Source organism: Leopardus geoffroyi, chromosome C3 (genome assembly GCF_018350155.1).
Source record: "Leopardus geoffroyi isolate Oge1 chromosome C3, O.geoffroyi_Oge1_pat1.0, whole genome shotgun sequence".
NCBI lineage: Eukaryota > Metazoa > Chordata > Mammalia > Carnivora > Felidae > Leopardus > Leopardus geoffroyi.
The window spans coordinates 47506265-47530145 of NC_059338.1; the positions used below are offsets into that span (position 1 = coordinate 47506265).

At 37.4% G+C, this 23881-nt stretch overlaps 1 long non-coding RNA gene across 3 annotated transcripts in view; it reads right to left on the bottom strand.

Moving 5' to 3' along the window:
* The window catches only part of LOC123584983, a 38752-nt gene extending 34246 nt beyond the window's left edge, over nt 1-4506 (bottom strand). The window contains exons 1-2 of one of the 3 annotated variants that reach the window (XR_006705822.1): nt 4029-4506; nt 1421-1503 (exon numbers count right to left, since the gene is read on the bottom strand). This is a non-coding gene — a long non-coding RNA (uncharacterized LOC123584983). The remainder of the gene's footprint in view (nt 1-1420; nt 1504-4028) is intronic. The other 2 variants (XR_006705820.1, XR_006705821.1) reach the window with 2 other exon arrangements.
* Between the last annotated feature and the right edge of the window lie 19375 nt (nt 4507-23881).

A 23881-nucleotide genomic window follows, 5' to 3' on the forward strand; every position in this document is an offset into this window, starting at 1 on the left:
AATAAAATGCAAGTTCCTTACAATAACCTGTCTCTGCCTTCCTCGAAGACTCATTTCACACCCCTCTCCTTTTCGCTCCTGGTACTAGTTACCCTAGACTCTCTTCTGATCCTAAAATGGGCTCAAATTATTTTGCTTCTTGAGGTCTTAGGATTTGCTGTTCCCGATAAACACTACCCTTTTATGCAGGTTTTTTCACATAGCTGGAGCTGTGCCGATATTCAAACATCACCTCTTACAGAGATTGCCTGTAATACATATCTTATTTGTTTCTTTCTTAGCTATTAGTATTTTGCTTAAATTTGGTACTGGTTTACACATTTAGCTGCTTGGTCTCCTCAATGGAAAGTGAGCTCTGTGAGAAAAGGGAATTTGTCTCTCTTGTTCATCTCTTTTTCCATAGTGGCAAGAATATTTGTTTATATATATTTGAATATATAAATAAAGATAAATTGTTTTCCCATTCATTCCCCTACCCTCTAACACCCAGATTATAAAGAATTTGAATATAAAAAGTTGTTAGATTCAGATACAGATGAAGTTTAAATAGTTCCTGAAGTTTAGCCAAAGAATTTTCAGTTTCAAAAAGAATAAAACTGGATCAAAGTTCTCATAAAATAAATATAGGAGACGGATAAAATCTAACCATTAAAGCATATTTCCAAAGGTATTAGAAAGTAACCGGATTCCATAGGAACCCTAATAACTATTATAACAAATTTTTGCAATTAATTTTATACTCTTTTATTACAGAGCCACATGGATAGATTATAGCAATAATTTTTTTCTTTATTGATTGAAACTATATTCATATTTAGAAATACTTCCTCCCTGCATTCTACATGTGTTTCTTTGTCTTACAATATCTACATGGACATGATTTACACCTATGCTGATGACCTATTTATGGCTCCTGTTTGGATATATCCTTTATTTTTCAGCTACATGGGTTTTTTCCATCACAATGGAAGCATTTGGTATTTTCCAATCTTTAATCTTCAAACATTTCTCTTTAAATTTCTCACAATTGCATAATTACATTGTGGGATGGCCCCATGACTCCATTTTATTGACACAGTAGAAAACACCTGACAAGGAGTATTCTCCGGGTCACTAAGATCCTTCTCTATGCTCGGTGACTCACAAGTAACATTTCAGACCCAAATACCAGTAAAGGAGAAGCTACCCAACCTGACTATAAAATTGTATTGCAGCTGTCTGCAATTGTCTTGGCTAACTTCCATTTTCCTTTTTATGCAAAATACATTAATTCTTAGTTTCCTATGACACTGCAGGTTTTGTGTCAACATGCTTTATAACATGATGACTTAATATATGTTGAAATACCTGTATGCCTAACTCTTTAACAGAGATCACCTTCCATGTTAACTATTCAAAAAGTTAAAAACAACAACAATACCTTTTTAGGGTGTCAATATTGGAAATTCCCATCAGAATTGGGAGTCAAGATGTAGCAGATGATTCTGTTGCCCCTGCCTTGCCCTATAAAAAATAATTTATACCATGAATTTCTTTTTGTTCTTTAGCAGAAATCAACATAATAAAGATTTAATAAAGTTTCAAAGTTTGGACAATAAAATCTTTGTCCAAAACAGAAGTGAACTTGACATTCTTATAAATAAATCTACCAAGATACATTTTTAACCCTTAAGCCTGAAAACTAGTTTAATATTCTTTTGTTAAGTTACATCACACTTCTCCAAAATCCCTAGTTGCCCCAGAAATAAGACAAAGATAGGAAAGTACCCAGAACTTTAAATAAGGTAGGATTTATTAAAGAGTCTGGCAACAAGTTGATTAAACATGATGACACTGACCTTGGCCCAGAGTAAACACATTAAACTTCCCAAGCCTGTTGGAAATTGCCTAGGGAACCCAAGCCTCTTACCCTAAATTTGAGGAATATCCAGAGATTGAAGAGCATAAAAGGACTTGTGCCTCAATAGAAATAATTATAAAGATAACATAAAATGGTAGCTGGAAAAACAGTGAGTTCAAATATCATTAGAAATGAATCAGTTTAGAATGTGAACAATTTCCTGGTATTTATAGAGAAATATTTCTCTAAAGCCCTTGGAACATAAATATGTATTGTGACTCTCCAGGAGAGGGCTGTAGTAAACTGATTTTTAGAAATGTGAACGACCATGGAACAGTTTTGTCCCAGGACATTTCATGGGACTAATGCTTCAATGCATACCACTTAGTAAATCCTGCTGTACTATCAACTTTTGCTTATTCAGGTACTGATTGGCTAACTTTTAAGATATTCTCTCTTTGATTATTGTCTATTTTATGTTGCTAATCATGCCAATAAGTCATTTCAACTAAATTATAATTAGGGAAAGGAAGAGATAAAATATAAAGCAGCATGTCTTGCTAATTATTTATAGCTCTAGGTTTTGGTTTTAACTTGGTGAATGGGACACTTATTTGAATGGCTGATTAGAAACTAGCCCTCCTCTTTCTAGCAATTTTTCTTTTTTTTTCTTCAAAATGGTTTATTTTTTATAAATATAACTTATTGTCAAATTGGCTTACATACAACACCCAGTGCTCATCCCAACAAATGCCCTCCTAAATGCCCATCACCTATTTTCCCCTCTCCCCTGCAAGCCTAGCAATTTTTCATTCTCTCTCTCTCTCTTTCCCTCTGTCTGTCTGTGTCTCTCCCTCTCTCTCTCTTTGTCTCTCTCTCTTTTTTAGAATTGCCCCTCTCTTCTCCATTACAGCATGGGAGTTGTGCTCTTTCTACAGTAAGATCTTGCTTCCTGGCCATAGTTGTTAGGCCATAGATTGTAGGTGGCCACTTGACCCAACATGGGTCAAAAAGGTTTACGTATACAATAGGCAGCCAGATGTATAGTAATAAATATTATCCTTGTTATAAAAATGATCAGGACAAGAAGTAGAGACATGGAAATTATCACCCTCAACTGAGAAAGAAAGCAGAAAGAAAATCAAGAGAGAATGACTTTGACAGAGATAAGGGAAAACAACATTTCAATGAGGTGGGGTCAAATATACAACAGTGAAGTCAAGCCAAATGAAAACTGAAATTCACAGTGGTTGGGAAAGACACAATAGACATGCAATGCCAGCATTAGAGCATTCTATAGATAAATTTCCCATTTCTTTGAAGCAAAAAATCTTAGTTTGTGGAGCCTATCTCCTGGCTTCTCCATAGGATTTCCAAAAATCCCATATTGGCTTGTCAGTAAGACGGGGCTGGAAATACCCAAAGGAGTCTATTTACATAAGTGACTGTTAGACCATCAGGAACAGAATTCATTCTAAAAGAAGAATGAGTCAGTCCCAAGTCAGAGGGTCAGTGTTCCAATGGCAAGGTAATTCTGAGTAGAGCTGGGGATGTGTCGCCGAGCTTGTCCTTTTATTTAACCCCCGCCCCCAGAAACCTGTGTGAGAGCCCTAAAAGAAGAGATAATAAAAATAAGAGATATGTTTAAGAACTTGAGGGGACAAGGAAACAGTCTTTGTATCCTGTGTAAAAGAGTGTAGCAAAGCTGTGGAATAAGGGAAATGTTCCCTTGTGGCTGCTTTTGGAGCAGGTTGAGTTACGGACCAGGCGCAATACCGGAAAAGAGAAGATGCAGGAGAGAATATAAGCAACCAGAGACAACAGAAACCAAGAAGAGGAAGGAACAGCTTGTGGTATCTGTGCTAGCTATGAAGCACGAATGTGACAAACTCAGATGCTTCGAAGCATGAGTTAGGAAAATCTGGAGTTCCTGCATTTGTGGCTGAGAGACAGAGGCAGAAAAATACTATTTCATTCCTATTTTTATGGTCTCTTTGTTTAATCTGGGGAAATGCTCCACTTGCTCTCTTTTAAAACTCTACGTGTATAATTATCATCATAGAATCAACTTAAATGACAAGAAAAGAAGAGAACTTTACCACTTCCACTTCACCCAAATCAAGACTCAGTTGATGTATTCTCTGAAAATTCTAAGGAAATTACACTCTGATAAAAAAAAATTACTCACGTTGATGTACTTTATTTCAGTGTTGCACTGCTGCAAGTTTTATCTTCTCATTTAGCAGGTCCTTCAGAGCCTTTAGTGTTAAATCACATTGTCCCTTAGGTGTCCCTATGGCTAGTATTCTGGAAACAAATATTCAGTTCACATATTAAAGAATTTGTTATGTGTCACTGACTTTTAAAGAGCTTTACACATATTGTCTGATTAATAACTTCAACAGCTCTGAAAAGAATGCATTGTTACATCCGTGTTAGAGATTGAGGATTAAAAAGTGAAAGTTTTACCCAGTGCCATGAAGTTAATAAATAGCAGAGCAGAAATTTAAGCCGAATTCATGTAGCCCTTCATTGCTTTGCTACACTGCAAAGACGAGTCATTAAACGTGCCTCAGCTAAGTCAGAATTTCAATGTTGCTACACATTTTACTTTTTCACTGCTCAGAGATAAAATGCTTGATCATTCCCATTTATTGGAAGTATGAGATTCTCCACTTCATTCAAGGACACTGCTTGGGAGATATTTCCACCGTTGAACCAGAACTGTGTCCCTTTCACTTTGTCCTATTTCGTGATAGCCTGAAATTTATCCTGTAATATCTGCATCTAAGCATTATTCACGGGGAGCTTTTTCTGAAGAAATCCTGAACTATGAATATTATTATGAGTTTTCTCATTTCCTCTCATGTTGCTTTTCAACAAGTTAGAGATAATATTATAATAATCGGTAATTGCAGGGCTTTGGATAAACCTATGGCTATTATACCAACACCACACTAATAATATGTTTACATAATATAATGCATTTTTATTTTTGTGTAAAGAGAATTTTACTCTTCACACTATTCTATTTCTTCTCATTTTATGTGGACCTAGCAAAGGGCAAAGGTTTCAAAATAGCAAATTGTTAAACTTTAATAGTAGAGGCTACCCTTATTTACATGACTCAGTTGGGGAAATGTTTAGTATTACACCATACCCTGAAGGTTAATAAACCCGGGCTGGGTTAGACCAGGGAGGCAGGGGGAGGATATGAATTCCAGAGTGAAGCAAGGAAATAGAGAAACAATGACATGAGAAATATTATCATCAGATTAGAAGATAATCTCTTTCCTTGCTTTCCAAAGAGGAAAAAGGAATGAAAGGAATATATGAATAACTGCAACCAGGAACAAAAAGCAGGGTGTGTAAATAGTATCTCAGAAGCCACGTTAACTTTGCAAAAGAGTAGGGAAAAATCAAGAAATAAGGAAATAGAGAAATTGGTGGGGGGGGGTAGGAAGAAATCGTAGCTGAACATACCAATTTTATTGTTAACAGATAATTTGATCTCCACAGTTTATTTTATTTATTTTAAAAAGCATTTTATGTATTTATTTTATAATGCTACTGGATTTCTTAGCATTAGTTACAGAATTTCCTGAGTACTCTGAAAATAATGAGAACTACTGTATTCTTAGCATTTTTTAGATATGGCGAATATTCATTGTTCTTTGGCTGCCCAATATCTTGTTCTATTTCTAACAAGAGATTTGCTTTTAGAGAATTAGCCTTTTTCCCCTTGGATACAATATGACCAGACAGTAATCAGCTTTACTGTCTCTAACCAAAGGTTGAGAATCTTTTGAACATTGAGCAAGTTATTTGGAGAGACTTCATTGTTTGGGCTGTGTTCTAGGTGCTCAGATTTTTAGATTTAACCCTTAATAACAATTAGGCATTTCACACAAATTGTGCCCGTTAGATGCTTACATTGTAATTTGATCTTAAAGTGACAGAGTTGGACTTTTTTCATTCTACTGCTGATAACTTAATGTTCTAAACCAGAATTTTCTGTATTTCCAAGCTTTAGCCCTCCAAGATTTGCTTTGGTTTCTGAGTTTCCTTATAGATTTTGTGATCTCTCACTGGCTTTACAATACATTTCCATTGCTTGGTTTAAAAACCTGCTAATTATCCATAGGACTTTGACCCTCTTTCCTTATTTTAACCCCAGTGTCTTCATTCCTCACTGTCTCCTCAGAGATGGTTCTCATACTTAGCAACAAAGAACTTCAGCTGATACATAGAGTATAGTTTACCTGAAATCATGGTGGTTAAAGTGGTGTGTTAACATTTTGGAAAGAATTAAACCAGTAATGTGAAAAAAAAAATGCATGGAGAATGACAGAGTAGTCAAGACTCTGGGAATATAATAAAGAGGATAAAGATTGTATGGCACATTAGCAATTTTTTCTTTAAAAGAGAAGGAAAAGGGACACCTGGATGGCTTAGTTGGTTGAGCATCCGACTCTTGGATTTCAGCTCAAGTCATGATCTCACTGTGAGATCAAGCCCTGTGTGGAGCTCAGAGGGGAGCACAGAGCCTGCTTGGGATTCTCTCCTCTTCCTCTGTCTCTCTCCTGCTTTCTCTCTCTCTCAAAATAAACAAACTCAATAAATAAATAAATAAAAGAAATACTGTATATCGATTCTGATAAAAATAATTTTGTATTTATATATCAAAATTTTCCCCTAATATGCTCCAACTTTTTGCTTCTGATATCATTGCCTTAATTTGACTTCTTATCACTAAATGCCTTATTTATAGCTTCTTCTAGTCCAATGACACCATTAATCTATAACCACTCCTCTCTCTACCACTCCTAGCTCAAGGCTCATACTACACTACTTCCAGGATTCTTTCTATTGTATTGTTTGTATTAGTTCCCTGATCAAAAATTTTAAGTAACTCTCCATTGCCTTTGTAATAGATGTCTGGCTTACCAAAAAAAACCTTAATATGATATGTACTCGCTTATTCCAATTTCATGCCTTGATACTTTCCCTAACATGCTTTCATTCTATCCCTTCAAAATTAATTGAAGTTACTTGATTTCATCTCATTTTCTCTAGCTTCCTAGCTCTTCTCAACTCTTTATCTTTGGGTTGAAGTGAGATTCAGTTAATCTTATCATAACCATATTCATACCACAGACTGGTGGGATAAAGAAAAAAGGGAAGAAAGAGACAGAGAAAAAGAGAGAGAGAGAACAGAGTACCTAAATTCTACTACATCTGGGGCACCTGGGTGGCTGAGTCGGTTGAGCATCCAAGTCTTGATTTCAGATCAAGTCATGATCCCAGGTTCATGAGATCGAACCCTGCATTGGGCTCCATGCTGAGCATGGAGCCTGCTCAAGATTCTCTTTCTCTCTTTCTCTCTCTCCCTCCCTCCCTCTTCCCCACTTGCATGCTCTCTCTCTAAAATAAAAAAAAAAAAAATTATACTACATGTAGGAGATAGAACTGCAAAGTAATATATGTAGATGTTGAATTTGCCCTCATCCAGTTTCAACATTCAATTCTAGAATTAACCATTGTTATATTTATTATAGAGTTATAAATTTATATATTAAGTTTTGTTTGAAACAGGCTTCATTCAGTGTAGTTATCTATGTCATGACTCCAAATTCTGTAATAATTTTCATCACCATCTATTAAATATCATAGAAAATTTTATTAAATAAAATTATATTGAATGTCACTTTATTTTCAGATTACCAAGCTTCAAATCAAACTTAATAAGTATGCTCTTCGTCAATAGAAGAAAATTTGGTCAAATTTATTCGATTACTTTCCAATGTGCTACCAAACTAATCAAACAACTGAAAAGCCAATTAGTAAAAATTTCAACAGATACTACACTGTGGGCAATTAAAATTCTTAATAATTAATTGGCCAAAATAAATTTTCTAGAATTTCTTCACAGTATATAGTTTAGTGGTTATATGAATTTTACAGTTAGGTTAGTTGGACTTAAATTACATCCTAATCTTACTAAGAAATGACTTAGAACTTTGTGACTTGGTTTCCTCATTCTTAAAGTGGTAGAGTGCCTACCTGACATAATCATTATGAAGTTGAAATGAATGAATACACAGAGGATACTTGGAAAGGAGACTGGCACATAGTAAGCATTCAATAAATGGTATGTGTTTACTGTTACTTAAGTGAACATAATAAATATTTAGAACTTCTGGATATTTTCATTAACAAGATACTACTTAAAAGGCAACAAATAAAATATCCAGTCAAACCAAAGAAATGGGAAAAATCAATAGTTATCACAGGATAAATGGATAAAAATGAATTTAAAGAAATACTGTCTTTTAGTCTCAAGACTGAATATCCATCAGAAGGCAAAGAATCTCATTAGGTATGCAAATATTAAAGCTTATTTTGAAACTTTATTTGAACCAAAGATGAAACAATTGCTAAATCAATACATTTGAATAAACTCAGACAGTGTTGGAATGACCATAGGTCATATTGTGAGTAAAACATAAGGTGCATATTCTTGATCTGTGATACCTTTGTCTGGCCTCCTAATCCAACCCAGCTCCTTGAATGAGATAACTCCTAAGATCCTATAGATCTCCCATTTCATTATGTCTTCTCATACTTTTCAGAAATTTCTTTTGTTTTTGGACTGTAGGATAATTTCTTGAGAATAATTTCTCTATCACGTTAATTTTTGACATGGCAATCTATTATTCACTGCCTCTTGTATTAAATCACACATTTAAAAATATTTTGAGTGTAGTTGACAAACAATATTACATTTGTTTCAGTTTTCAACATAGTAATTCAACTTCTCTATATTAAATAACATGTTTTAGAAAAATACTTTCTTCTAATCTTCATTTTTAGCTCATTTCCATCTCTGGACTGCATACAGACACTATCCTATCAAATCTTGCTGAGAATATAAATCAGAAATGTTTAGCAGTGTTTTTCTTTTTCTTCTAATAGGCCCATTTTAAAAGGTAGCTGTTCTTTTTCTGTGTTATCTCTTTCTAAACTGTGAATTTCAGTTGCTCTGTAATACCTGTGAAGGCTTGGAAGGAAAGTTGTTCTGTGACATGCCACAGCTTTCCCTCTCCAGCCTGTTTCTAACAAACATAGTTTAACCTCTGTAAGTTTGGGATTTAATAAAAGTTATGCTGAGATGAAGTTCGTGATTCTTAACTGTGTTTTTGATAGTATTTCTGCCATACGCACCATTTATTTTTACTTATAACTTAATTGACATACAAAGAAAATAGTTGGATTTGCCAAACTCCAAAAGAATTTGACCAGATTTTATACTTATTTTTTTTTTTGAGGGAGGGGGAGGAGGAGGGGGAAGGAGAGGAAGGGGGGTTTCAAAAGCACAAAGGTTTTGTAGGGATCATGGCCTTAGCTGATTGGCTGGGGAAGGGTTGTGGCCTCAGCCGATTGGCTGGGGAAGGATAGAACAATGGCTGCCAAGGTGTGGTTCCCAGATCAGCAATTATCAGCGTCATCTGAAACTTGTTAAAAATGCAAATGTTGGGCCTGGTGGTCACAGACGTACTAAATCAGAAACTCTGGGGGTGGGGCTCAGCAATCTGTGTTTGAACAAGTCTTCCAGGAGATTCTGATGCACCTGAAGTTTAAGAACCACTGTGTCTGAGGATCTCTAACATGTTTGGCCTCAGTGTATACAGAACATTTCTCACTGGTCACCTATTAACCATTGGCTGTCAGCCTTGCTGTGCTATATAAATACCTAGCACCAAACACCATCCCCAGAGACTCTGATTAATTGGTTTGGGGAGGGGTAAAATGCTCCCACGTCATTCTAAGCCTGGACAGGATTGAGGGCTCCTGCCTCTGGCCCCTACCTGAGAGAAGCCCTCCCTCTTCTACTCACACTTTCCACGCCTCTCATACTCCCCTTCCTCCCACCTTAGACTTCGGAAGAATGCCTCAATCAGTAGCCTGCTTTCTTAGAAAACATAAGTTACTCAAGGGGAGGAGGCGTGGTCTGAGGTTTGAGCAGGAACCTCTTTCTGCGGTCATGTCAGGGACATACTCACTAGTCGGCCGTCCTAGGTCTGCTCTTTCAGTAACCATCAGTTTGTTCTCTATATTCATCGGTCTGATTCTTTTCCTTCTGTATTCTAACCTCAATTTTAGCACTTAAGTTTCTTATGGCTTCTCAGAGACATCAATTACCTCCTTACATTTTTTTATATGACCAGTCCCTTCATTTCTCTTTTATATACAGTGAGACCTCTTTCTCTTATCCTTGGTATAAAACACTAGGTTAACCCCCATGTTATAGGCTCACATAGTATCCTTAACTTTTTCAGAGTGATTATTAAAATTATAATTCATGCATTTCTCTCAACATTTTCATTGAATGTCTATTATATGTGAAGCATTAATCTTGGTGGATTCAGCAAGGAATAAAACACATTATAGTGGGAAAGACCAACAATATGCTGGATAAATAAGCCAAGTGTACGGTATATTTCTCAATGAGAAGAATTAAGGACAAAAGGTATGAAATAGAGATGATTATAATTAATTATTTCCATAATTATTTGATGGATGCTTATCTTCCCCATGAGACTCAAATGCTGTGTCAGTTATATTCAGAGCCGTATCTCCAGGACTTGGAAGGACATGACTTGTAGTACGTACTCAGTAAATATTCACTGGATAAAGTGAAATGCATAGAGAAAAACATTTTGAAAACACTTGGAATCATTAACAGCATGATTGATATTTATTGTTTTGTTCAGCCAGTCAAGAAGAGTATATTCCAAGGATAATCCTTGGAAGAGGTTCAGAAAGGGAGCAAGGAAAGGAATCAACATTAGTCGAGTCCTAGTAGGTGAAAGAGCAGACCTAGGCTGGCCGACTCCATTTTGTTCTGTGTCCGCTTCTTGTTCTGTATCCTCCTTCTTGAGTGACTATGTCCCCAACATGGCCACAGAAAGAAATTCCCACTCAAACCTCAGACCACGCCTCCTCCCCTTGAGTAACTTCCCACTCACCCGTTCAAACTTCCAGTTCAAACTTCCCGTTCAAACTTCCAGTTCAAACTTCCCGTTCAAACCACGCCTGGCGACCTGCGTAACGGGACTCTGACCCAATCGGCTAAGGCCACGACCATTACCCCACCAACCGCCCCTAGATCCCTATAAAACCTTTGTGCTTTTGAAACCCTCCCTCTCTCTCCGGCATCTCACTGCTGCGTCAGTGCAGGTAGGGGATTGAGATCGAGCTAGCTCGAATAAAGGCTCTTTGCTTTTGCATCGAACTCCGCTCCCTGGTGGCCTTTGGGGATCACAAATTCTGGGCATAACAGTAGGTTCTGGAACTGCCCTGGGTGCTTCATATTTACTATCATATTTAGTCCTTTAACAGCTGGAGCTGTTCTTTCATTTTAAAATGAAGGACTGAAATTATTTTTTCAGTGGTTTATTAATGATTATCCTTCAACTAGATGAGCAATTTTAATTGTCATTTCCATCTTTAGTGTGATTTCTTGGCAGATAAGTTTTTAGCTCTGAACTTTTCAGTTAAAATTATGACGCTCGATTTCCTCATATTTAAACTTCCCTATTTCCAGCCTGACAAATGTTTATATAGCATTTGCTTTAATTAAAGTAAAAAATGTAGAGCTCAGTCAGAAGAGTGTGGAACTCTTGATCTCAGTGTCATGGGTTCAAGCCCCACATTGGGTGTAGAGATTACTGAAACAATAAATAAAATGTAATACATAAAAATTAAAAAGTAAAGTGGAAAATGTAGTACTTGTAAATGTGAACACAAAGAAAATTCCCACTCTCTTCTAGAGAGAGATAAATAATGTTTATTATCTCTAGAGAGAGATAAATAAATAATGTTTATTTATTTTTGAGAGAGAGACAGAGTGTGAGTGGGGGGGAGAGGGGCAGAGAGAGAAGGAGACAAAGAATCTGAAGCAAGTTTCACGCTCTGAGCTGTCAGCACAGCTCGACCTGGGGCTCAAACTCACAAACCATTAGATCATGACCTGAGCCGAAGTCAGAGGCTTAACTGACTGAGCCACCCAGGTACCCCTCATAACTAAATTTTAAGGACTATAGCCTGAAACCAACTTTTCCATTGTTTTTTTTTTTTTTTCAACGTTTATTTATTTTTGGGACAGAGAGAGACAGCATGAACAGGGGAGGGGCAGAGAGAGAGGGAGACACAGAATCGGAAACAGGCTCCAGGCTCTGAGCCATCAGCCCAGAGCCTGACGCGGGGCTCAAACTCACAGACCGCGAGATTGTGACCTGGCTGAAGTCGGACGCTTAACCGACTGCGCCACCCAGGCGCCCCTCCATTGTTCTGATTAAGCTATCCATCTTCATATCCAGATCAGGAAGCTAAATGATAGTTGAACATTATAATTATATCATAGTGTTGATGAAGGTAAAAAAAAAAAAAAAAAAGTTGGCAAGATTAAGGAAATGCTCAGCCACAGATAGTATATGGGATTTCCCCTAATCTCACATCATTCTGGCTTTGTTAATGTATACAGAGTTCAAGGAGTTGATGTGTGAGGTCACTTCATGAAGCAATAGTTTATTATGAATATTCTTGGAAGAATAAAGAAGGTTGGAGATGATACAGGGGATACTGGAATTTTTTGAAAGAAAGATGTTGGCATCTGACTGTAATGTGTGAAGAGGTCAGAGTTAGTAATCTATATGGGCGGTTTATCATGATGCTGGAAGTGATAAAGCAATACAGGAAGTATGTGTATAAACATGTTTTATTGCCTTACATTTACTTGCATACCTGAGAACGTGCCATTTGTCTTTTTCTTCAGAGAGTAAGAACTCCCTAGTATGGTTTGGGGTTTTAACTTTTTGGCATACAAAATATTTTTGTTTGAGAAGGGAACTGTCTCCTAGGTGGTATCTTTAAAGGGCCAAGAGCCCTCCAGGGTAATATGCTCAAAACTGTGAGTTCTAAGAAAGCAAGGGGGGTCATGTTCAATCATTTCTTTGTATTTCTACCTCATAGAACAGTGTTGACATAGGGTAACAACCTAATATATATTTGTTAAGTTAATGAATAATGTTCTGTGATTTAGTTGTTCTCAAAGTGTGGTCTGGGGAACCCTGGACATACATGTGATTAAAATCATGTATAGATAAAAGATTCATTAAAACTGCAAGACAAGGGGCGCCTGGGTGGCTCAGTCATTTAGGCCTTTGACTTCCGCTCAGGTCAAGATCTCATGGTTTGTGAGTTCAGAGCCCTGTGTCAGGCTCTGTGCTGACAGCTTAGAGCCCAGAGCCTGCTTCAGATTCTGTCTTCCTTTCTCACTCCTTCTCCCTCACTCACGCTCTGTCTCTCTGTTTCTCAAAAATAAATAAATATTTTTTTTAAAAAGCTCAAGGCAAACCAATGGATTTTAATATAACACTAAGAAAAGTTCATTGATATGGAGCATTGCAGCTCACCTTTCAGAAGCTACCGTTTATCAAGTTTTAGTGTAACATCAAAGAATAATATCTGCAATTATCTGAAAAGGGTATTAAAATAACTCTCCCCTTCCTAACTGCATATCTAACTGTGAGACACTGTGAGAAACTGTGAGACACAGTTTTCTTCATGTACCACAACCAAACAATATATCACAATAAATTGAATGAAGAAGGTGATTTAAGAATATGACTGTCATTTATTAAGCCAGACCTTAATGAGATTTGAAAAATAGAAAATAATGCCTCTCTTCTCACCAAACAGTTTTGTGGAGAATATTTTTCATAAAAATGTGGTATTATTTTTTAAAGTTTATTTATTTATTTTTAGAGAGTGAGTGCAGAGAAAGAGGGAGATGGAGAGAGAACCCCAGGCAAGCTCCACACTGCCAGTGCACAGCCTGATGCAGGGCTCGAACTCACAAATCACGAGATCATGACCTGAGCCAAAGTTGGACGCTTAACTGAGTAAGCCACCCAAGGTACCCCCAAATGTGGTATTTTTGATAAAGTATGTTATTTATGTCAATATGTCATGGACTTATTTCTATTTTAAATGAATTAGTAAGAAATATTTTAAATATTTGTTTTTATTTTAATGTAGTAAAAAGTAAATTTTTTTCATATACACATATGTATATAAGTATCCCACATAAACAAAAGCATTTTTTAAATTACCCAATAATTTTTAAAAATAGAAAATTGTCCTGCGACCAAAAAGTTTGAGAATTGCTAATGGAGGGCCCAAATAAGCTAACTATTTGCTTAGGCCCCAACCTAGGAGTTATCTCTGATTCCTCACTTCTCATTCTCTACATATAATCAATCTGCAACATCTACAGGCTCTATCTTACATTCATTCTCTTTCGCTGTTCACAGCATCCATTGCTAACATCTTGGTCCAAGTCAACAATATCTCTCTGTGAATGATTGTAATAGCCTCCAACTTTGCATAACCTGTCTGTACTCTTGACTCCAGAGAGTTTATGCTTTTTTTTTTTATTTTTTTGTTTTTTAGAGGTATAGTTGACACATGATGTTATATTCATTTCAAGCATACAACATAGTAATTTGAAGAATTTATTTTGTATACAACAGCCAAAGTGGCCTTTTGAAGACGTAAAGTAGGTTGTTTTACTTCTCTGTTTAAGACATTCCAGTGGAGGGGTGGGGGCTGGTTACCTCAGTCAGTTAAGCAACCGACTCTTGATTTCAGCTCAGATCATGATCTCAGTCATGAGAGTGAGTACCACGTTGGGCTCCAAGCTGGGCGTGGAGCCTGCTTAAGATTCTCTCTCTCCCCCTCTCTCTTTCACTGTCTCTTTCTCTCACTCTCTCTCTTCCTCTCTCTCTCTTTCTCTCACTCTCTTCCTCTCTCTCTTTCTCTCACTCTCTTTTCCTCTCTCTCTCTTTCTCCCTCCCTCTGCCCCCCCCCACTCTGTGTCATTAAAAAAAAAAGTGTTTAAATAAATTTTAAAAAAGACATTCCAATGGCTTCCCATCACCCTCACAATGATATCCAAACTTTCAATTACCTACGTATCCTTGCATCATATGCTGACTTCTCACCACATATCACTCTACTCCTTTGACACTATGATCCAGCCACAATGGATGTTTGTTGTCAACTCTTTCCCATCATTTGGATCTCTGTTCAAATGCCACCTCCTCAGTGAAGGCCTTCTTGATCTTGCTTACCCCAATTGTTCCCTATCCCTTGATTTATTTTTACTCTCTAATCTCTTAAACATTCATATTTCTTCACAGCATTTATCACTATCTTGAATATTATATTTATTTTTATTATCTCAGTCTTTGCTCTGGACTGTAAACTCCATGAAGTAAGGACTTTATTAGTCTTGCTTACCACAATATTCCTAGTGTTTAAATTAATATGTGGTACACAGTAAGTTCTCAATGAATACTTATTAAATAATAAATGGAGAGCAGGACATACAAACAAAACCATAACTACTGAATACACTGGGTATGATTAAATTAAATTATAGTATATTCATCCATACCAGTCACAATCCAGTGAGAAGAGAAAAAGTACAACAGTAATTTGAACAGAGAAAAATGGTTAACCAGTTAAAGGTGGTTAACTACTAGAAGAAGGAGAGAAAACTATAAGAAGTAGAGAAGTAGCAGATGCATGAAACATTTATTGTTCTTTGGGCTGAAGAAGAGGGAAGAAGGAAAGAAGAATCTAAAAGAGCTCTCCTCGGGGCGCCTGGGTGGCTCAGTCGGTTAAGCGTCCGACTTCAGCCAGGTCACGATCTCGCGGTCTGTGAGTTCGAGCCCCGCGTCAGGCTCTGGGCTGATGGCTCAGAGCCTGGAGCCTGTTTCTGTGTCTCTCTCTCTCTCTCTCTGCCCCTCCCCTGTTCATGCTCTGTCTTTCTCTGTCCCAAAAATAAATAAACGTTGAAAAAAAAAAAAAAAAAAAGAGCTCTCCTCCCTCTGCCCATGACTGAGATTCAGACCTCTAGAGAGGGTGAGGCTGCCACAGGAACATGCAGCATGCTGATGGCAAGAAACTTGCGGAGGGAACTACAACTGGTCCCTAGACCAAAACTTCAGGGTGGCAGAAAACCTTAACGGAGCATCCATGCTGATATGTGCAGCTCCCAGTGCTGATATGAGCACTACTAGGCCTTTTCCAGGTCCATTAACTGGCTGCCATGCCAAAAACAGCACTCAGGAAGCAGGAAGAAAAATTCCTTCTTCCAACTCTGGCTTTGAGGTGTCTCTCCAGCACCCTCTATTGACAGAGCCTAAAATTGAGCCAGGTGTTAAAGGAAAAGTGTTTATTTATTTATTAAAAAAATATATATTTATATATATTTTTTTTGAAGAGCACAAGCAGGAGAGAGGCAGGGATGGGGTTGAGGGGTACAGAGGACCTGAAGTGGGCTGTGCACTGACAGGCTGATAGCAGCGAGCCTGATGTGGGGCTCAAATTCATGAACCACTAGACAATGACCTGAGCCGAAGTCAGATGCTCCACTGACTGAGCCACCCAGGTGCCCCAAAGGAGAAATGTTTATAGCATCCAGGATCATAAAACAGGGCAAAGAAGAGTGGTCTTGGACCTGAAAGGCAATGAACTGATAACTGGCACAGTATACTATGGAAGGAATATGCACCTATTAGAAAGAAAATGTTCTAGAATATATATAGCATGTCTCAATTTTGGGGAGCCAACTCACCAACATGATCCTATTTTTGTATGAACAAATAAGAAACATACCAACTGTTCACTGTGTGTATACCACAGGATAAAATTAGGAGCCAAAAGGGGTGAATAGTAATTTTACTGTGAACACGCAGATGTATTGAATTGCAACAATGAGCACATATTACTTTGGAAATAACTGCAAAATGCACAGACATCACTGACAGGGTCCCAAAAGTTAGAAAGCATACCGTCCTCCTTTTGAAAGGATCTTGCTTGGTCCGTAAGAATTGAAGTGGTCTCACTGACCAGTTCTGACCAACGATATGTAGTAGTAATTGGCTTGGGAAAGGAAGGATCCTAAGAAAACTCTTTGTTCATAAAAAGAGATCCATGGAAAAAGATATTCCTTTTTCCACCTCTAGGCCACTGGTATGTGAGGATGTGTTGCTGGGAGCTTAATTAATCTCTTATGATGATGAACTAGCCCAGCCTCTGAGCATGACAAAACCAAAAGATGGCAGTACTCTGGATCCCTGATTACTTATTTTAGCCACAGATTTAACCATCTCCTTATAGCCATGTGGCTTCTAGACGCCTTGCTATGTAAGATAAAAAGTGCTCTTAAGTTTAATTCACTTTTAGGTGGACTTTCTGTTACTTGAAAGTGAAAATATTTTCTCTTATGACAATCTTGCATATGGGCCTTTTCTGTACATTGACTATACAGATAAAGCTTATTTCATGTTTCACTCTGTATGTGAAACAATAATACCAGTAGTGATAGCTAATATTTATTGTTTTGTATATCTATGTGATAAATGCTTTTTTATTGAGATATAATTGACATATAACACTATATTAGTTTCAAGTGTCCAATATAAAGATTCAGTGTTTTTGTGCAAAATGATCACCATGGTGTCTTAACATCATAACCATACCATTACAAAAATACTGTTTCTTATGATGAGGACTTTTAAGATTTATTCTCTTAACAACTTTTATATATAAAATATAGTATTATTAACTACAGTCACCATGCTACATATTATGTCCCCATAACTTATTTATTTTATATCTGGAAGTTTGTACCTTTTGACACCCTTCATTCATTTCTCCCACCTCCTCCTGCCTAAGGCATCCACCAGTCCATTCTTTGTATCTATGGACTTGGTTCTTGTTTTGTCTGCTTTTGTTTTTTATTTTGTGTTTTTAGATTCCACATATAAGTGAGATCATATGGTATTTGTCTTTTTCTGTCTGATTTATTTCACTGAGCATAATCTCCTCAAAGTCCATCCATTTTGTTGTAAATGGCAAGATTTTATTCTTTCTTTATGGTTGGATAGTATTATAGGTGCTATAAATACATTATTTCATGAAGTTCTCACAAGAACACTGATATGAGTATACTTTGTAATTGGGTTACATAGTTGAAAACATAATCTATATCTTGAAAAGTCTCACAAATCAGTGAGCAGACAAACACACTATAATAATATAGTATGACAAGGGTTATAGTAGACTATGTACCCTTCTATGCCCATCACCTTTTTGATGGACTAATTTCTCTTAGTTCATATTTTAGAGGACGCTGATTCTATCCCATACCCCACCACCAAGAGTGGGTATGTGACCTACGCCTGGTCAGTCAGGTTATCTTTGTCCTAACCAATGTGAGTGTTCAGTAAAATAGGCAAGTGGCTATAGCTAGTTCAATGAGAAACTATCCTAGGACTTTTCATGGAAATCTTAAGAAAGCAGCTGATGACCTTCTTTGCCACCATGCAGTGATAGCCTACTTGAGAGTAAGGCCAACACAGAAAAATAAAGATGGAGAAAAATACATGGACTCCTGAGGACATTTGTTAAGCTGCTATATTCAGATATGCTTTAAAATTTATTTCTTGGGCTTTCCACTGACTTTAACTTAATGCATTCTCTTTAGTTCCCCCTTCCCTATTTTTAAATCTGTTTTGGGTTTAGTTTTGGAACTTGCAAACAAGAGATATGATGTGACAAATGTAGGCAAAGATCTATGGATTCCCACAGGAAGTTTGCCTATTTTAATTCTGGGTAATATGGTTAAGGAAGTTCTAATAAAATATATCTTGGTAGAAGTGATACTGAGATGTTTTCAAAGAAGAAATGATTAAGCTAAGAAGAAAGGAGAAAGAAAGTAATGGGACCGTGTGCAAAGAGAGAATATAGTATGTTCACAAAACTATAAGTTGTTGAGTATGACCAGATCTTAGGATGCCTGTGGCATTTAGAGAGAAGATAAGATTGGGAAGGTAGTCAGGGGCCAGATTTTTTACAGCCTTAAGTTTGGGTTTTATCTAGGAGTTGATGGGGAGTTATTGATTTGTGTATTAGAAAGTTTTTTATGGTGTGCCTGAGTGGCTCAGTCAGTTAAGCCTCCGACTTGAGGTCATGATCTCACAGTTCGTGGGTTCAAGCCCTGTGTCGGGCTCTGTGCTGACAGCTCAGAGCCTGGAGCCTGCTTCAGATTCTGTGTCTCCCTCTCTCTCTGTCCTTACCCTGTTCACACTCTGTCTATCAAAAATAAATAAACATTAAACAAATTTTTTATAAGTTATGATGGAGTTGGGGAAGGTATGTTAGAAGAGATAAAACTAAAGGCAGATCCAATGAGATTATGATAGGAATCTAAATAAGAAGGGAAAAATCCCTAAAATGATAGTTAGGAACCACTTAATGAATAAAATTGGCAGGGCTTAAAGCTCAATGGGTATGGGAAATGAGGTAGAGAGAAAAATTCTAGAAGGACTCCATGTTTTTTATTTTAGCAACTAGTAGTGCCATTTGCCAAAAGGGGAGAGCATAGAGGATAAGAGAGTTTGTGGAGTCTCATGATGAGTTAAAACTGGCATTCAGGGGACAAAGACCTGTTTAGAGTCAAAGGTTAGGATGCCAAAAGGTAGAGATATTAACTGAGGACTTGACCAAGGAAGAGATGATCAGGATAAGTGTATAGATCGAGAAGAGAGAGGAACCCAGGATGAAATTCTGTGGAGAATCAAGTTTAAATGGTGAGTTTCCAAAATACACAAAAAGGAATTGCAGATAAAAGGAGAACAGGAAGAGTGTGGTTTCACAAAAGGCAAAGTAAAAGCTCCAAGCAAAGAGTGGGGAAAAGTGGCAAAATATATGCTGCCAAGAAATTCAGGTAAGATGCCTGAAAATCATCCCTTGGGTTAGTAAATGGATTCATTTGTGACTATCACTGAAACTTTCATTGGAGTGATTGGGGCCAAGCCCTAAGTGCTCCGGCTTGAAAAGAATGTGAAAGTGGGTAATTTAAGACACTAAGATTGCTTTATTTTATGTTTTTAATTTTTTAATGTTTATTTTTGAGAGAAGAGAGAGACAGAGTGCAAGTGGGGGAGGAGCAGAGAGAGAGGGAGACACAGAATCTGAAGCAGGCCCCAGGCTCTGAGCTGTCAGCACAGAGCCTGACATGGGGCTTGAACTCAGGAACCTGGGGAGATTATGACCTAAGCTGAAGTCAGAGGCTTAACTGATAGAGTCACCCAGGCACCCTGAGACTATGATTGTTTTAAAGTAGGAAGCAAATGATTGGTCAGAAACGAGAAGAAGATGTAGGGATCGAGGTCTTCTATCTCTCTCTGTGTCTGTCTCTGTCTCTCTGTCTCTATCTTTCAACATTCTATGGAAGAGACTTGACTTATTTAAACACCGAAGGGCAAAAGCTGGGTGAAAAGAGGGGCTGATATTAATGATGAACAGATCTAAATGGTGGAACAAGTTTCTGAGAGAGGGTTGAGAGATTAATCTCAGACTAGAGGAAGTTTCCTCGTATTGAATGAAAGAGATGCAGATACATGTTGGAGGTGGGGAAGGAAGTGGCGAGTGTTGCTGCCTTGGGTTTCAACTTGAAGTAACAGCACTCTTAAGATCTGCTATTCATTGTGATGGTAATTATAGGCAAAAATAATAAAAGGTTATTTTCATTCCAATGCAAGAATACATTATAAATATGCAAAACACTTTATATTCAAAAGTTACTTGCAGAGATGAAATGACAGATGTACTGTTAAAAGAAGGTAGAAGAAAAATCTACAGTGATAAGTAAGGCATTTATCTAGTAACTTCTAGGACTGATGAAATTATTGAAAAGTTTTAGAAATTTATTCCAATTGGCATCTAACTAGAATAACTGAACCTGAGCAGTGAAATTTTGGTAAGTATGCAGATTTCTTCCCATAAAACATAATTAAGCTTATTATTTTGAAATAAACTTTGGAAACATTTTGAGGTCTCTATATCCTATAAAAGGAATGAACGGTTACCCACAAAACATCCTTTAAAAATTATAGTGCTTTGAATGAGAGAAAAGTCTGTGATGGTTTTGGCTAATATCGGCATTACCCAGGCTCATTAGCAATTTTATTCATCAGCCACGATGACAAATGCCACTGTCTAGTTAAAAAAAAAAAAAAATTCCCGAATTAGAAATCTATGCTCTCATTGGGGATATTTAGAAAAACAATGTTGGTTTAGTTGGCCGTTCTTAAAAGTGTGTATCAAAAATGTTTTTTTTTTTCAATTGTGATTGGAATAAGGAAAATATCTAGCCAAGGTTTTACTTTCATGAATATAATTTATTTAAATTGCCAGTTCTGCTATGCTTGTCAAAATCATTATTTGTTGATTGAGAGAGTAAAAAAAAAAAAATGAGTGGGGGAGGGGCAGCGGGAGAGGAAGAGAGAGAGAATCCTAAGCAGGCTCCATCCCCAGCATGAAGCCCAGCATGGGGCTCAATCCCATGACTGTGAGAGATCGTGACCTGAGCTGAAATCAAGAGTAAGACACTTAATGGACTGAGCCACCCAGGCACCACCCCCCCAATTTATTTTTATATAGTCATTTTCTCCTACTTATTTTATTTTTAAATGCTCATTGAAAATTTTAAACTATGTAGATATATAAACACATGATTTGTAAAACTTCAAATTGTGCATGTGTGTGTATAGAGAGAGGGGAAGAATGAGAGCTATTATTTGTATATCTAATGCATAGTTTTAATGTAGATGATCATGTTACATATTTTGTTCTGCAATTTGATTTTCCACTTAATATTATATAATGGATATAGTTTAATATTTTACCTCATTTTTAAATGGCTACATAATTTGCTAGAAATTATTTTACCACTCTTTTGCATTATTAAAAAATTAATATATATTCACATTTAAAAGGGTGCCTGGCACATAGTAAGCATAAGCACTCTGTGTTGTGTTTTCAAAACTATTGTTATATTTTATTATTTTTATTAACATATTGCAGATGAGAAAGCACTGTTGGATTAGATGACAGGAATAATGTCACATGGTTAGTGGAGGAGGCAGAATTGGAACCCAGGACTTTAAACTTTTATAAGAGGCAATAGTAATACCTTGTGTCAAGTAAGAAGAAGAAAGAGGAAGAGGAGAAGGAGAAGAAGAAAGAGGAGGCCAGAGGAGGAAGAGGAGGGGGAGGAGGAGGAGGAGAAGAAGGAAGAGGAGAAGAAGAAAGAGGAGTGGAAGGAGAAATAGATGAAGAAATAAATGAAGAAAATGAAAGAAAAAGAAATCTAAACCATAGCATTGAGGGAAAAACAATTAACTGCCCAGTGGAGTCAGGAAAGGATTTCATGGGAGCTGGTGACTATTTCTCTGAGACTTAAAGGTTGACAAAGTACATGTACAGCCAGAGTGTTTTGAAGGAGGATAGAGGGCAGTGGATGGGGGTTGTCAGGGTGTGGTGAGAAGAGAGGGAGCTGATTTGATTGAAGGGCGAAAAGAAAGGTGGGGGAGAGTTTTGTGGGGAATTGACAGGGACTCCATAAGAGATGAGAGAAGATTCCAAACAGTGGGCAAGGTGGGGTTGGGCTTCACGGGTCCTGTGGAATTTGGGGCCAGCAGAATCCAACACAGGCCGAGAGACGGTCCAGAGCCAGGGCAGACAGGTGGTCTGCAGACACCAGTTTGGGAAAATACACTTTACCTAAAGCTGAATGTATTTTTAGAGAATTGTAGTTTCAGGATTTCAGACAAATTAATTTTCAGGACAGAGCCACTGTGAGTCTGTTAGAAGCAGACTCAGTGGCAAGTGTGATTCTGCAGCGTTTGGCCGATGAGACTCACGTTACAGACGGGACGCCTCTCCTGGAGCATGATGTGCTGTGGAGGAAACGTGGGCAGTCCATGGAAGGGGAAATGGTTAAGTGATCAAAAGCAGTTCACGACTTGTGCAATGCAAAGCCACTGTCACAGAAACCTCCAAATACGTTTTACTTTTTACACAGAGAATTGCACAAGGACGTCTCAGAAGGCTCCAGCCAGACAACCGTAATCATCCTGACGTACCTGGATTCCTACCGCTTTTGCCTCCAACAGCACATTTGGAATATTTTATAAATCTGCCCCAGAGACAAAGAGGAAGCATTTTGTTGTGAAAATCTGGCTTTTTGTGATTGGACCAGGAACATGGCACACACATTTAATTCAAGAAACTAGTATCATCTGGTAAAACATCTCTTATTTAGTAGAGATTCAGGGTTTTTAAAAAAAACATTTCTCTATGGGCTTAACTAATGATTCATTTGTTTATTTTTAGTGCATTTGTTTATCCTCTAATTATTAATGATATACTCAGGTGTTGGCTCCTCACATCTCCTTTCTTTGTCAACAACAAAGGCAAGCCCAGCTTGCCTCAAGATGAGTTAAAATGTTCACTATTTGAGAGCCATTGATTTTGATGATTTTTCATCATAAAAATTATACATGTAATATAAATGACATGTAAATTCCTTATACTTCACTGTGGCTTTTATACAACATAAAACCAAAATATTAAATCTATAAAAAGTAAATTCAAGCAAAATTTGAATCATTAATCAGGCAAACAATGTTGTGTTGTGCACAGTGGAAAATTGGTGCTGAGTGCTATGGCCCGACTACTTTTGCATCTGACAGGCTTAGACTTCGTTATGCCATCTTTAGACTCAATTCTGTGAGAACTTTTCTCACACTGTCTTACAGGGAGGTGACAGAGAATAATGGGTAAGGGCAGAGGCTCTAAAGCTGTATTGCCTGGGTAGTTTGTTTTATTTTTAAAAGTTTGTGTGTTTGTGTGTTTGTTTAGAGAGTGTGAGCGGGAGAGGGGCAGAGAGAAAGGGAGAGAAAGAATTCCAAGCAGGCCCAGTGCTGTCAGCGCAGAGCCTGACTCAGGACTTGATCCAGTGAACTCTGAGATCATGACCCAGACTGAAATCAAGAGTCAGATGCTTAACACTTAACAGACTGAGCCAACCACCACCCAGGTGCCCCTCCTGGGTAGTTT